Genomic DNA, 15,876 nt, shown 5'->3' with positions numbered 1-15,876 from the left:
ACATACACCAGTGTCACTAAGGCGGTCTTCTCATTAAACTAAGAAAATCCCGGTTATAATAAGCCGAAGTCGGTTAAAAACATAAAACAGGCTTACGCTATGTTCTCTTCACCTTATTACTATGTAGATCAAATCAGACCTGAACAATTCAGACCAATTCAGAAAAACAAAAATATTCACAAAAAACACTTAGAGCAAATCAAGTGAAGAGAACAGAGCCTTTAATCAATAAAATAACGAACGGTTACATTGATATGGTTATGGAAAACCCAAAACGAGCTTATGTAAGCCACAAACGTTAGCCATGGACATGGTCGTCGCTTCTTGAGAAAGCATTCGTAAAATCTGGTGTTGCTGCTACCGAGGATGTCATACATGTTGTTAAGGGGTAGTGTATGCAGTTATGAGGATCATCTTTTGGGAATCAGCTACTTCAACTGAGCTTCCTAACTACCAGGACAATCTCACATGAAATTTATGGAGATGGCTGATAATATGATGTCTCAATTTGATAAATACGACAGCTGTTGAAAACTTGCTACTAGGGATCTTGATCAGCAGATTTGATCAACTACAAAACGGGGAAAAGACACTAAAAAGGTCATACGTAGTGCACAAGGCTCACGTTATTTGACGTAGGGTATGATAAAAAGACGGTAGTTAGTGATTAATTTTTTTATGATATTAATTTCCGTCTTCGTAAACCTTTCCTATCAGACGTTATACCCTGCATACCTTTCAATGAAAAAAAAACAACCTTGCTAGGATGATTGGGAAAATGGTAAATACTACGAAGTACTTATTTCAGTTCACATCAATTACTTTGTATGGATTAATGAGTAAGAGGTTTGAAATATTGATGTAATTGTTTGAGTATGAAATTAAGCTTCTGATAGAAGCTTTTTACCGAGAGAGCTAAGGTTTGATATTTGAGTGAAATGACGCTTTCATCCCGAAGATAGTCAAATTTATTACCCTTCGTGTTTTCTCAACTCTTACTGGTCATTTAGAGCAATAAACTACTTATCAACTACTAACTACTACTGTATTTACCAAACATTTTCATTGAAACAACTAATGCAATAAGCTAGCCCAACCAACTAATGCACTAAATTAATCAAATAAGTTAATTTAATCAATTAGTCAAATCAGTTAATACAACCATTGAACAGTTAACCGTTAACGGCTTGCATACTTGCTTTCATAATCTTGATTTTCAGTCACATTGAGTTTCATATAAAACTCAAAACTCAAGTGCCTTTCTTACAATTTCTTCTTGGAAGAGAGAAGGGGTTAGTGTTAATGTGTATGATAGAAACACGTAAATACATAAGATCGACCACGTATACCGTTTTCGTAAGAACCCTACTCATCAAATTGAATTTGAGGTGCCATACACTTTAGGCTTCTTTGCTTGTTGGCCACCTTCATGTATTGTTTTGTCACACAAATTGCCACATGAATGACTTCTTGAATCCTTAGATAATCTACACGTAGTCAAGCAGTGAGTAAAATTGCAATGAAAGAAGTAACATCAAATAGACAAATACGAAACACTAGCTTAATCTTATTTGCCTAAGTCAAGTTTACATGATTACATAATTTACATGTAATATTGTAGTAAAACTTTGGTGTATTGATAGAAATTTGAGAATGTACGCGGAAGTTTTGATGGACCTCAATCATATAACAAAATTGCACTTTTATCATTGATTACATTAATAAAAATTGTACAACACTATTTGTTTTGGTAGAACACTTGTTTCTACCCACATATTTTGTGGGAGCTCTCTCGATTGACTCACCTCTAAACTTATGCAAATGCAACATATTTATAGTGGCTGTATTCTGGTTTCTAGATTCTTCTACTCTCCTCATTTATCTAGATTTTTCTTATGATAATTCTAGACATTTTAGTTACTAGATTTTTCTAGTCTAGCTCCTAGATATTTCCTAAGATTATTCTAGTTCTAGATTATAATTTACAATCACATATTTCTAGATTTTCTAGATTAATATTTAATCTAGAAAAAGAGGTAAGTGTTAAAATATTAATCTAGAAAAATCTAGATAATATACTTGTAAAAATCTAGTAGTGAAATGTATTGTGTAGAAAAATCTAGAAATATGATTGTAAATTTTAATCTAGAATAATCTTAGCAAATACCTATTCCTAAGAAAAATCTAGATGATGAGGGGAGTAGAAGAATCTATAAACCATTATACAACAAACTATAAATAGGTTGTATTTGCATAAGTTTAGGGATAGAAACAAGTGTTAAAACTTCCGCGTGCGTCCTCAAATTTTTGGGCCGAGGTGCCGAACCCGGCCAAATAAAGACTTGTCTTAACCACTTTTATTTTCTTTATATAAAATAACATATATAATAACTAATAAAAAAAGTGATTCAATATTAATTTTGGGACAAAAGATTCAGACTCTAAAAATTTATGCCCATAGTTAAACTCTTTGGAGGTTGCCGACGAGCCGGATTCATGATATCAACTTCTAACAAAGAACGAGTAGGGTACATTCTTTTCACTCTAAAAAAGAGTTTCAGCTCTAATAAGTTAAGGTAAGTTGCTATCAGATCTGATAAGGTCAATAAGTTTCAATCAGGTCTTATAAATTTACTCTATTGTAAATGTATAATCAGGTGTGACTAGGACCAATAAGTTTATATTGTAAATGTATAATCAAGTGTGACTAGGACCAATAAGTTTCAATCAGATTCTATAAGTTTAAGTTAGGTTTTATAGGTTTACTTTCTTGTAATCAGGTATAGCCAAGTCCATTAAGTTTCAATCAGGTCTTATCAGACCCTATCAAAGTTTTATTAGGTCCAATAAATTACGATCAAATGCTATTATATCATATCAGGTTTAATTAAATCCAATAATTTTATGTATGTTTAAGTTTTATTGGTTAAATAGAATGCCCCAAGGATGATAATGCCACACTTCATTTTAGTAGTTGGCACTTGGCATCCACATTGATCTTATTTGTGTTAGTTGTATCACAAATTCACATGCTACATGCATACTCCCCTAGTCGCCACATCCAATACTTATCCAATTTAACATGTAAAACGTTGTTCATATCACGATTCACATGAATGATACGCCTTTCATCCATAATTAATTGGTTCATATCACCTCAAAGTCTCAAACCTATTTCGTCCAACAAACGCATATTGACGTGGCATAAAACAGTTCAAGAAACCGAAGTGAAATGGTGACTAATTAAGTTATTGTAGCTATTCCGTAATTTTTAATGTTTGTATTGTTATTGTACTCCATATTAATCTACCGCAAGATAAAGTAATTTAAAAGTAAAAAGAACACAAAAATTTCAAAATAAGTTGAGATAAGTTTGGAATTAGATCCTATAAATTTTAATCAGATTTATAAACTAACTCCCTTACAATCAAGTCTTATTAAGTCAATTATGTCAATCAAGTTTAATTAGTTTTAATTAATTTAGGCCATGTTCTGTTCACCTTATTTCAGGAAAATTGAAGTACAAATAAGTTCAGTTAAAGTCAGATAAGATAAGTTCAGGAAAAATAAAGGTTGACCAAATACAATTTATAACTAAAGTAAACACAATATTAGATTGTATATAATGAAAAAAACATACCCTAAGATTAAAGATGATCGTGGGCCAGGTCGGGCCGAGCCCACTGGACGTGGGGCTAACTGGGTTGGGCCCACACCACGCACACGTTGCATCGTGTCGGGCCGAAAAGTTCAAAATATGGCTTGGGCCCGGTCCAAGTCCATGGTCTTTCGTGCCAGGCAGAGCCGACCCGTCGTGTCTAAGGCTAAATTTAGCGTGCTGGGTCGAGTCTTGTTGTGTCTTGTCGTGCTTTTTCCAAAACAAATAAGACCTTGCCCGGCCCATGACTTCGTACCCGTGCCGGATCGTGTTTTTTCGTACTGAGCGACCCGACCCGACCCACAACCATCTTTACCTAAGATGTCTTGCTCCTAAAGACATAGCAAAGAATTAATCAAAGTAAGCATAAAGCGAAGAATAGGTATAAGGGACGGTGTCTATTATCTCCTACGTTTGACCAACTAAAATCATAGGTATCAGTTTAAGATGCTTTAGATGTGCGGATATGCATGCATTAATTGGTATGTTATTGACCATTGAAGTTGATAGATAAGTTATGATAAGTAAAATAATTGAGAATTAGGGATCTTTAATTATGGGCCTTACCTTCCTCGGTGGATCTCATTCCCACCATTTCAATATTCTATCCCTTTATCACTTTTCGGCTTTCAACTACTATTGTATAATACTAATAATATAGTATCACCTCTAGAGGTCACTCTAAAACAAACATAGTGGAGTAGCGTTACTAACGTATTCATACACAGCAAAAATATAGGGTTTGTTTGGTAAAAAACAATGTTAAAAAATGGTTTAGGGGTTTTAGAGTTCGGGCCACGTTTAGAGATTTTGAAAAATGTATAGTAAGGAAAAATTATCGGATTTTTCATGAAATGCCCCCGAGGTTTGCCTTAATGCACCAAATACCCCTAAACTTTCCAGAATGCACCAAATACCCCCGAGGTTTAAAACAATGACATAAAATGCCCTTAATGAGCATTTTTCGTCCATTCTGTTAAGTCTCCGTTAGCATAAAATTACTTTTTTGCCCTTACTCAACTAATTTCTCTACTAATTCTAATATTAACACTTAATTATATTAATTAAACCCAAAAATTTAATTAACTACTGTTATTTAAAAAAAAATGTTATCAAAAAAAAAAAAAAAAAAAAACCCAATTTTTTTTCTGGGCTCTTCTTCTTCACGCAATTTCTGGGCATTCTTCTTCCTTCACGCCATCAATCATCATTGTCATCATCTTCTTCTTTTTCTTCTTATTCCACCATCATCATCCCTAACTAAAACCCTATCTCATTAACTTGCCCTTGGTCGGTCTTTTCTCTCTCCTCACCATCACTTTCCTTCATCCCTCCTAAAAAAACCCACCATTTTCTCTCTCCTCAAGCTACAACAATGGTGGATTTACAACCCATTTTATTGCCGAATAACAGCAACATCAGCAACAACACTTCATTAATCTGTGTTTTCAGTGCCACCACCACCACCACCAAACCACCCCCCCGCACTTCCCCCACCAAATTCCTCAGTTCTCCCCACTGCCGCCACCACCAAACCCCCAAACCCCCACCACCAAACCCCCACCTTCCCCCGCACTTCCCCCACGTTACTCACCCCACCGCCGCCGTCACAAACCCCGCTCCACCTTCCTCGTCGTCGGGGTTTCCCTCATTGCTGATATGGGGATCAATTTTGCGACGTTTTCCTCGATTTGCGGCGTTTCCCCTCGATTATTGCAACGAGGATTGCTGATTATTTGAATCCACCATTGCTGATTTGGGGATCAATTTTTTTGTAAGGGTTTGTGTTGTAGATCTGAATTTTAGGAGAGAGGAAAATGGAATTTGTTTGTTTGAGTTTGAGTTGAATCTTTGAAGGGGGGATAGCAGAAAACTTGTCTGTTCAGGTGAAATAATGGGTTTGGTGGTGGTTGTTGGTGAAGTTCATGAAAAAGGAAAGAGAAAGAGAAAAGATAAAAGGAATAAAAAGAGGGAAAAAAATAATTCATGTTAACGGGGGACTTAACGGAGTTAACGGAAAATAGTCATTTTGGACATTTTGTGTATTTATACTAAACCTCAGGGGTATTTGGTGCATTCTGGAAAGTTTAAGGGTATTTGGTGCATTAAGACAAACCTCAGGGGCATTTCATGAAAAATCCCAAAAATTATTGTTAAGAGAATTAATCTTAAACCTCCCGTTATTGCAATAAGTTAATTTAAAATGCTAATATTAGCGAATAATATCTAACTTGCGTTCTTATAAATGCAATATCTATATCTATATTAATATATTAAAAGACATTTAGAAAAATGTATATATGTCACGTATATTCCCTCATCACGCTACCACTAATAAGCATTAAGGCATGTTAGTGACAAAAAAAAAAGCATGTAGCATTATGGCATGTTATTGACAACCAAAAAAGAATGTAACAAGGATCGAACATCAAATCTCATGGATTAAAGTTTCATTTCCTACCATCTCAATTAGCTACAACAATTGTTAAATCTTCTCATATAAATGTAAAATACAAGAATTCTAAATGACGTCAAACACAAACACCTAATTCTACAATAAACTCCTTAAAAAACACAAACACTCCATGTAGGCCGATGATTCTTTTCTCCATAATGTGACATTGAATCTTGTACACAACTATTCAAAACCCTAATATATGAACAGTTTGATTTTTGAATGGAACACTAATCACAGACTCTGTTTTGGTATTTAAAAACTGGTTTCTTTGTATTACTTAAACTCCGATTAATTAACGCCCCTTTGCTTCTTCCTAAAGCAACCCCAGAAATTCTTTCTAAACTTTCGGCGAAAGCAAGAAACACTAATCTAATCACGCAAATTAACCAAAAACAACACTTTTTTTTTGTCAAACAGAGAAATTATAGAATATTATATCTTTCAGTAACCCATAGAAACAATTTAATGTAATAAATCGAATTAAGATATCAATTAAACCAATAATTGTCAATAGAAACTACCAATTATAGACTAATTCAATTAGTAAGGAACAATAGTCTCGAAACAATGAACACCATCAAATTCCACGGCAAAGCGAGGATTCCTCTTTAAATTCTTGGTGGTCATCTTCTTCTTCGTCAAATCTTCAGTTTGTTTCTTCACCGGTGAGGAATTACTGCTCGTATTATCAGCAACACTCGACGAAGTTGTTGTTGCCGCCGCAGCCGCCGTCGTTGTTGGTGACGATTTAGATGAGACTTTCTGGGGAGTGAAATTGACGAGTTTCCAGCCGTATGATTCAGCGCCCATGGCTTCAAACGTGCTAAAGATTGATGACATCATCTTTGAAGAATTAAGGTTTTTTCTAAGAGGAGAGAGAATAAGAAGATTGCTTGAGGAATTTTCGTGTGTTTTTTTTTTTTGCAGAGAGAAAAGAGAAAAGCTTGGAGAAGAAGTGGGGATAAAGAAGGGTATATATAGGAAAGAAAGAAGGGATTGGAAAAGAGAAGGAAAGCCTAAAAGGAATTGGGAAAGAAAAGAAACAACGCAAGTAGTCAAGTAGACCAAGTACGACTATACTACGGACTAAGGAGCGTTGTAGACTTGTAGTCGAGGATTATTTTTTCTTAAGGTTTATCTTATCTGAATTTATTTAAAAAATTATCGAAATTTATTTTAGTTATACATTGTATTTGATCATTTTTTATTCATCTAAAATTTATCTTATTTTAATTTATCTGAATTTTATTTTTCTTGTCAACTTATGTGATCTGATTGAAACTTATTGACATAATACTCATTCCGTATTTATTTAAGAGATACACTTGGCCGGACACGGGTATTAAGAAGAAAAATTAAATGAAATAAAGTAATAAAACAAGTGTGGTTGAGTAGATATTTTAATAAGAAAAATAAGTGAGGACCATGTCATTTTAGGGAGTGGGGGTGGGGGTAGGGTTTAGATAGATTATTTAATTAGATAGTGAGATTGATAAGTTACTAAAAATGACAAGTGTATCTCTTAAATAAATACGTATACGGCCGGAAAAGGCAAGTGTATCCCTTAAATAAATACAGAGGGAGTATGACTTTATTGTAACTCATCTGAACATTTTTCAGGTGAAAATAACGCACCTAAGAAAGTTTCCTACTCCATAATACCAAAAGAACTAGTTTTGAATCCCGTGCAATGCACGGGTTTTATTTTATCTTTTATTATTAATTATTTTATACTTATGTTATTAGGTGGCTTTTCAGGTAATGCACATGTCCCGTTTTATATTTTTGTATATACATGAGTTTTATTTTATTTTTTTATGTTTTTCCCGGTAAGTGAAATAAACTTATTACGGAGTATGAACATGTTTAACGCAAATAGAACTCCATTATATACTTAATAATAATTATCATAATTCAAATTTATGATATGAATTGATCCAAATATCTAAGGTTTAATATAAATAAAAACTCCTTTTACATACTTGATAATTATCTAAAGATATAATTAATCATATATTATGTGTATGTTATCGAGGTTTTAAAATAATGTATAGTTTAAGTACAACTTTGTTTACTTAATTACTAATAAAATGGTTGGATAAGTTAAGTTGACCATAATTTTTTAATTCTAAAAAATTGTTATTTAGTTTAAGTAGGACTCTATTTATTTAATCACTAATGTAATATTTTAGAATACAGTTTTAGTATTTGGTTATTAAGTTTAAGTAGGACTTACCAGTTTTGAAACCTATTATGCGTATATTATGTTAGTTTAAGTAGGACTTATCAATTGTTATACGTTTAAGTAGGATAAATTAATATTATGTTATATGTAAGCTATCCAAGTGGAGCTTATAATACTAATATTCAAACTCGAGCCAAGCTGCAACTTTTTTCGAACTTAATTTTTTATGTTCAATTTTTCCGAAGACTTCATTGATTTTGAATTCGTAAACTACCACCTTTACCCTGTAATAATACTCGTAATTAAGTTTCTATTATTTATTTAGATATTTTCATTAAGTTGGATGCTTTTATAGGTAAAACGATTTAAAATCACGTGCTGATACAATTGATATTCGGTTATCTAATAAGAAAATACAAATTGAGACGAATATAACAAGATTATACAATCAAAGTAGAATATATAAATAGTGAAAAATATTCAAACGTTGCGAGTATTAAAAAAACGGAGGAGATATTATATATATTATATGAATTTAGTGACCCTTATTTTATACTTAAAATAAGTGAAAAGAAAACAAAGCCTTAACATAAAGGAGTAATAACCATCCACCGGCGGTACACCACCACCACCAAATCCTCCTTTTTGTAACCCAATTACTTCACCCAATTACTTCACCCAAAATAAAACCAATTGCTCATATGCGTATATATATAAAAGGTAGAAGAAAAGTAGGATAATTTTTTGTAGAGTTTATCTTTATCATATTATCTACCAATTTAATCATGATAAGACTCTAATATTTTTTTTTTTTTTTTTTAATAAACCTAAAATATTAGTTAATAATATGCGATGACGTGGAAATCCTACGTGGCGCTCCAAAATCTCTTCAAAAAACTCCCCTTTGTATATATATATTAGATTTTGTTAAAATAATACTTTATCCGTTTCTTTAAGTTTGTCTGGTACTTTAAATGGTAACTTTTTTCCCAGACAAACGATAGCTCGTGGGTCACGTCTACTATTGGGCTTGGGTTATCCGGGTTCTACGCATTTGTCTAATGAGTACTATATAAACTCCCTAGATAATAGTTTAGCACAATTTTTTTTTATTATTCTAAATTATGTAATATGTATTAGTCAACATCAATAAAACTTTCATTGATAGAGTATAAAACAAATCTTGGGGCTTCAACCATCAACCCCAATATTAGTTTTATACTCTATCACGCCCCCTCACATGAAAGCCCTTTGGTTTGAAGTGTGGATGCATCATATGCCTCCTCATACCCAGCGCTAAATATTCCACTTGGAAAGGAGGGGTGGATGAGATTTCAACCCTTGACCTTTGCGTCATATTGGCTCCGATACCATGTCAGAGGACCAACTCAACCAAAACTTTAAGCTGATGGTTGAAGCTCAAAGTTTAGTTTTATACTCTATCATTCATCTTATCTTATTTATGTGGATATAGCTAACACATTGTTAGTGAACTGCATTAATTATGTTATTTTGGTGTTCTTCAGTTATCTTTCTTGCCTTTGTTCTTACAAACTAGTACCTAAGTTAGGTTCAAATTGGGTATTGTACCGTCTCATGGACGTACTCCTTCTGTACTTGAGCTTGTGTGTTGACAAGGCATAATTCCTTTGTTTGGTTTGGTTGAGCCAAATTGCTAGGTGCAAGTCTGAGTATTGTATATCCCTTCGATTTTATGGTTCAAGTGAAATTGATGATTTTCTTTATTTACATTTGGTCTTAGGCTCATTAAATATACGTCGTTTAGAGCATCTCCAATAGTGAGCTACAAGATGTTGTGGCTAAGTCTGCCACGTCAAATTACTAACTACAATTCATTAAAACTACAAATTATCACATTAGTGGGCTACAATACTTTATAGCTCCATATAATATTTAATTTAAATAATTTATTTATTTGAGCTATATTTTTTTTGAGCTACATAGCCCAAATTAGCTACAAGGTTTTTACAGCTGCTTATGTCATTGTTGTACCAATGGTGGGCTACCTGCTCACATGCTCATTTTTTTCGTGAGCAGGTCCATTTTATAACCATTAGAGTTGCTCTTATTACAGATTTACAGCATATCCTTTGTTTGACCACTCCTATTAAAAAAGAGATATTTGTTTGACTTATGAGATGCTTTAGATATTAATTAATTAATTAATTAATTAGTGTGTTATTGACCATTGCTGATAGATAAGCTATGATAAGTTATAGGGATCTCTAATTATGGGCCTTAACTTCCTCGGTGGATTTGGTTCCATCATTTCAATTATCTTTCCTTTATCACTTTTGGCTTTTGACTGCTATTGTATGTATATCATACGTACTATCACCCACTAGTATATAAGAAAATATATATACTCCGGAACGCACAACTTCTGTAAACCGACTCCTCCCTCCGTGGCCCTGTGTTGAGATCTTTGGTGCGGTGCACGTTCCTTAACCGGTTTAATTTAATAATTACACTTCTTATTTATGGGAAATTTTCTCCTATTTTATTACTCCGTATCATTCTTACACCAAATTCCTCCGCAAGTTATATTATTTTTACTTCCACCAATTCTTAAATAGACTTGGTCCACATAAATTTATTGTGGGCCATGCCTTAAAATAAAGTCAACAACTTATTCCTAATTTATGTTGGCATTTTGTTAGGAATATTATGAAAAAATAATATCAAATTAGTGTCGTTGATACATGTTTTGCTTGAATAATGTGATTTTAAGTCACAATTCGCTTTTAAAAACATAGGGTTACTATGCTTCAAAAAATGGTTACTACGTCTAAGAATTTTGGTGTTTAATTTATTATAATTACTATATGAACAATAAAGGTCACCATGAGTGTAAAAAGGGTGCTAGAGAAAACTGTTGAGTTTTGGGTGCACACTAATATTATTGTGGATCAGGTTCACGCAAGAATAATCCTTTTACTTCTCTCCCCCCTTCTATTCTTTACGTTTTTCGTTTTTTCGTTTTGGACATCTCACGATTGAAGAAAGAAAGAGAATGGTGGCCCCTTTTATTCTTTATGTTTGAAATATTTCCTTCCATATTGTAGCATAAATATTCATAATATTATATCAAAATCTAGGTGATTATTTCTATCAATTAAATTCACAGGGAATAAAAGTGAAACATTACAAATAAACGAAATTTGCATTGTTTAAATAAGAAAAAGGAGGAATCTTTATCATTATTATTAATTTTTTTTTTTTTTGATAAGGTAAGAAGAATAGTACATTAGGAGTCCCTCCGATTATTAATTAGTTGTTAAATACTTAAATCGCATGTATGATTCCAAACTCAAAGTATAAAAAGAGACGGAGAGAGTACTATTTATTCCTTGTCTTTTTTTTTCCTTTTAACTAATTTAATAACCCCACTATATTTTATTACGATTGTATATTTTCTATTTACTCCACTTTATAAATACCAATCTATACCTAGCATTTATAAAGCAACACCATAGATGTTTAAATGACATGTGGTATCCTCTTCTTTCACTCATTATTTTTTCTTTCAATTGTTTATTTTATTTTTTGCTATATTTTATAATTTTAATGCATCTTCCACTTCATATTCTCCATTCAACATCAATTTACCATTTAATATTATTCATTAAATTTCACTTCATCTACTTCTTTAACTCTCAATATTAATTCACCATTTAATTTAATTTTTATATATATTTCAACTTTCAAATTTCACATCTAGCTAATCATATATTTCCCCTAAAATCACAAACCTCAAAAAGTTAGAACTTTAAAACACGTAAACAACCACAAATTGCCAGTTCTTAGACGGGCTCAAGAGCTAATTACGAAGTATTATTTTTATAAGGAGGCAGCATAATTAATTATCGATTTCATTGCGCATTATCTGGTTTAAGTTACTCCCTCCTTATTTATTTAAGGGATACACTTGCCTTTTCCGACCGTATTTATTTAAGACATACACTTGCTATTTTTAGTAACTTATCAACCCACAATCTAATTAAATAATACATCTAATTTACCCTATGACCCACCATCCTATTAAACAAATAATTTCAGAAATCCACTCCACCTCCCACCCCCCCAAAATGATAAGGTCCCTACTTGTTTAATTATTAAAATCTACCCAACTCCACTTGCTTTATTATTTTATTTCATTCAATTCTTTTTCTTAATACCGTGCCCAACCAAGTGTATCCCTTAAATACATACGGAGGGAATATGTGTTTGTCTTTATTTGACCTTTTATACGTGGAACCCTCTCCATTGTTATGTGTTTTTGTTTGACTTTTTATACGTTTTATACCAATATTTCAACGTGAGTATCTCCAATTATATATGTACGTTAAAACTTGATATTATAGAAATACGAATCTAAGTGAAATAATAATAAGATCACATATGAATATGTTTAGAAAGTCCATATAAAATAAGAGTTATTTAAATACAATTTATAACTAAAAATCAGGTGATCGAACAGTACTCGTACTCATATTAACCTTATTTGACGTATCACTCCACAATCCTTAATGCTGTCAAAAACTGGCCTGGCCTGAAAACCCGAACGAACACGTAACCGACCATGGTCCAAAATTTAGTATAACAGGCAACCCGAACCTGACCTGTACCCGACCCGTAAAAACCGAGAATCGATTTTGACCCGATATTGTATGATCCGAACCCGAACCCAAACCCAACACTCGGCTGAAATATGATAGATAACCGAACTGATCAGACCGAACAATTAACAGAACCCGATTTGATACCCTACCCGACAATGATCTTAACCCTTACCATCTAACTTGTTACTGACCTGTGGAGTAAATATTTTACGCTTGAATATTTTGAGATAACTAAATCAGTTATTGACTCCATTTAACCCGTGCCCGAGAGTGACCCCAACCTGAATTCAATCGACTAAAAAATTGTCCGATTCGAACTTGACCCCAAACCCGAGATTACCGGCTACAAACCAATTCAAATCCGACTATATAAGATCCAAACCCGATATTGAACCCAACCGATACATGACTCGACCCAAATCCGACTTATACCCGACATGGGAAACAAACACACATGTCTCGACAGAAAACCACTCCGACCAAACCAACCTAAAACCGGGTAATAAAATAATCCGACACAACCAGATCTGATCACGACCCGAAATGACCCAACCCTGACCCGATAGACCTATTTTGACAGTTCTATCCCTAATATTGATAGTATGATTGTTTAATGAAACACTAATCACGTACTCTGTTTTATTCTTTCTTTTGCTTAAACTCCGATCAACTCCACTGATGACTAACCCCACTTTGCTTCTTCCGAAAGCAACCCATGAAATTCTTTCTAAACTTTCGGCGAAAGCAAGAAACACTAATTTAATCAAATCAACCAAAATAACCAAGAAACAAAGTAACACAATTTTTGTCAAACAGAGGAATTGAAACTCGATCAGATATTTAATTTCTAATGTCAATAGGATAATACCTTCATATACATCTTTCAAGAACAATCTAATGAAATAAATCGAATTAGGATTCTCAATTAAATCAATAATTGTCAAAAAAAAAAACAGATACCATAAACTAATTTAATGAAGAACTATAGTCTCGAAACAATGAACACCATCGAATTCCACAGCAAACCGAGGAGTCTTCTTTAAGTTCTTGGTGATCATCTTCTTATTCTTCATCAAATCATCAGTTTCTTTCTTCGCCGGTGAGGAATTACTGCTCATATTCTCAGCAACACTCGACGAAGTTGTCGGCGTTGTTATTGCCGCCGCCGCCGTTGTTGGTGGTGACGATTTAGAAGAGACTTTCTGGGGAGTAAAATTGACGAGTTTCCAGCCGTATGATTCAGCGCCCATGGCTTCAAACGTGCTAAAGATTGATGACATCATCTTCAAAGAATTGAAGGTTTTAAGATGAAGATTGGTGTAAGAATTTCTTTGTGTTTTTCTTTTGGAGAGAAAAGAGATAACTTGAAGAAGAAGTAGAGAGAAAGAGGACGTATATATACTGAGGAGAAATTAAAGAAAGATCTGGAAAAAAAAGGAAGGGCGGTTGTAGAAGCCGAAAAGGAATTGGGAAAGAAAGAAAGAAAGTTTCCAAAGTCCAAATCCCATAAGAAATTGAATACGCGGTAAAGGATGTTGTGTTTTTTTTGTTAATCTATTGCTTGTAGTTAGGGGTTGGTCAACTTTGGTTACCTTTTCTAGAATGATGTGGAAGTTTAAGGAAAATTTCCATGTACGAAGTATTTTGTTGGTCGTACATGTATGATGTATCCCGTAAGATGAAGTGTCATTAAATTTTATTTATCTTTATTTCATTTCTAGGGGTCATGTATTAATTGTTATACTTCATTCGTTCCTTAAATATAACACCATGGTTGATTTTACGTTTTTCAATATTTACTTTAACTCTTAACTAGCTTTTGAGACCGTTCATACAACGAGCGTTGTATAGTGGTTGTTCAGATGTCTTTTGAAGTTTTAATTAGTGAGTACTTCTGATTTTTGGTAATATATGAATTAAACAAAGGTGTAATTTGAAGGTTGGAAAAATATAAAAATTATATGTTGAATAAATATTGGATGTTAAAGGGGTGGAGTCGAAGAGACTAATGAGTATATTAGACTATTAATAACTTGATGTTGAATAAGGAAAATGGATTGGAAGAGGCATTAGAAGTTGTAAATCATAGAAACAATAAAGATAAATTGCAAAAAAACAAAACAAAATGATGGATGAAAGTAGAGATGCCACATGGCTTCTAATAATGTGATGTCACATGGCTTCTAATAATGTATGGTGTTCCTTTTTATAGACTAGGTATATATATAGCGGATTATGTATAAGAAAAAAGTATTAAAAGTTGAAATGTAGAAAATATATATCGATACGAATCTAACAACATATCACATTATTATAATTTTTCGTAAATATGAATCATAAAAGATGATCAAGTATATAGTGTGAATAGTGTAAAAAGCAAGATAGTGCGATATTTATGGAACAGAGGAAATATATTTTTATGAAATACCTTCCCTTTCTCTAATGCTTAGAGATGGCCAACGTGGTGGGTTGGGTGGGTGATGGGTGGGTTTGGTATGTGGTTAGTAGTCCGGAGATAGTTGACACACGACCTGCGTCAGTGAAAGTTAGGGTGAGTCGGGTCGTGGGTTGTGTCAGAAAAAAATGTATGCACAATACGTGATGGGTCGTGGATTACGTGGGTCGTGGTGAGTTGTGTGGGTCAAGTGGGTCCGATGGGTTTGGTTCTAATATGACACTGATGGGTCGGGTGAGTGAGCTGATGTGGGGCATGTGGATTTGAATGATTACTTAAGCGTTAAAATATTACAAATTTATACGAACTTAATTAATTAATTTTTATGTAATTGACATATAAAATAAATGTAGTTAATGTATATTTAAACGATAAAATTAAAATTTATTACTCCCTCCGTCTCTTTTTGTTCTTTACGTTTTTCTTTTTAGGTGTCTCAAAATGTTCTTTACATTTCCTTTTATATTATCACATAAA

General features: G+C 33.1%; 1 long non-coding RNA gene across 1 annotated transcript; it reads right to left on the bottom strand.

The window, feature by feature from the left end:
• Positions 1–1,109: 1,109 nt before the first annotated feature.
• On the bottom strand, positions 1,110–5,146 carry LOC130470644 (uncharacterized). The gene is made up of 2 exons (XR_008931355.1): positions 3,641–5,146; positions 1,110–1,487 (listed from the first exon to the last, which is right to left on the bottom strand). It is a non-coding gene; the product is annotated as an uncharacterized lncRNA (long non-coding RNA).
• Between the last annotated feature and the right edge of the window lie 10,730 nt (positions 5,147–15,876).

This window comes from Spinacia oleracea, chromosome 3, assembly GCF_020520425.1.
Source record: "Spinacia oleracea cultivar Varoflay chromosome 3, BTI_SOV_V1, whole genome shotgun sequence".
Taxonomy (NCBI): domain Eukaryota; kingdom Viridiplantae; phylum Streptophyta; class Magnoliopsida; order Caryophyllales; family Amaranthaceae; genus Spinacia; species Spinacia oleracea.
This window is presented reverse-complemented; position numbering and strand designations above follow the sequence as displayed.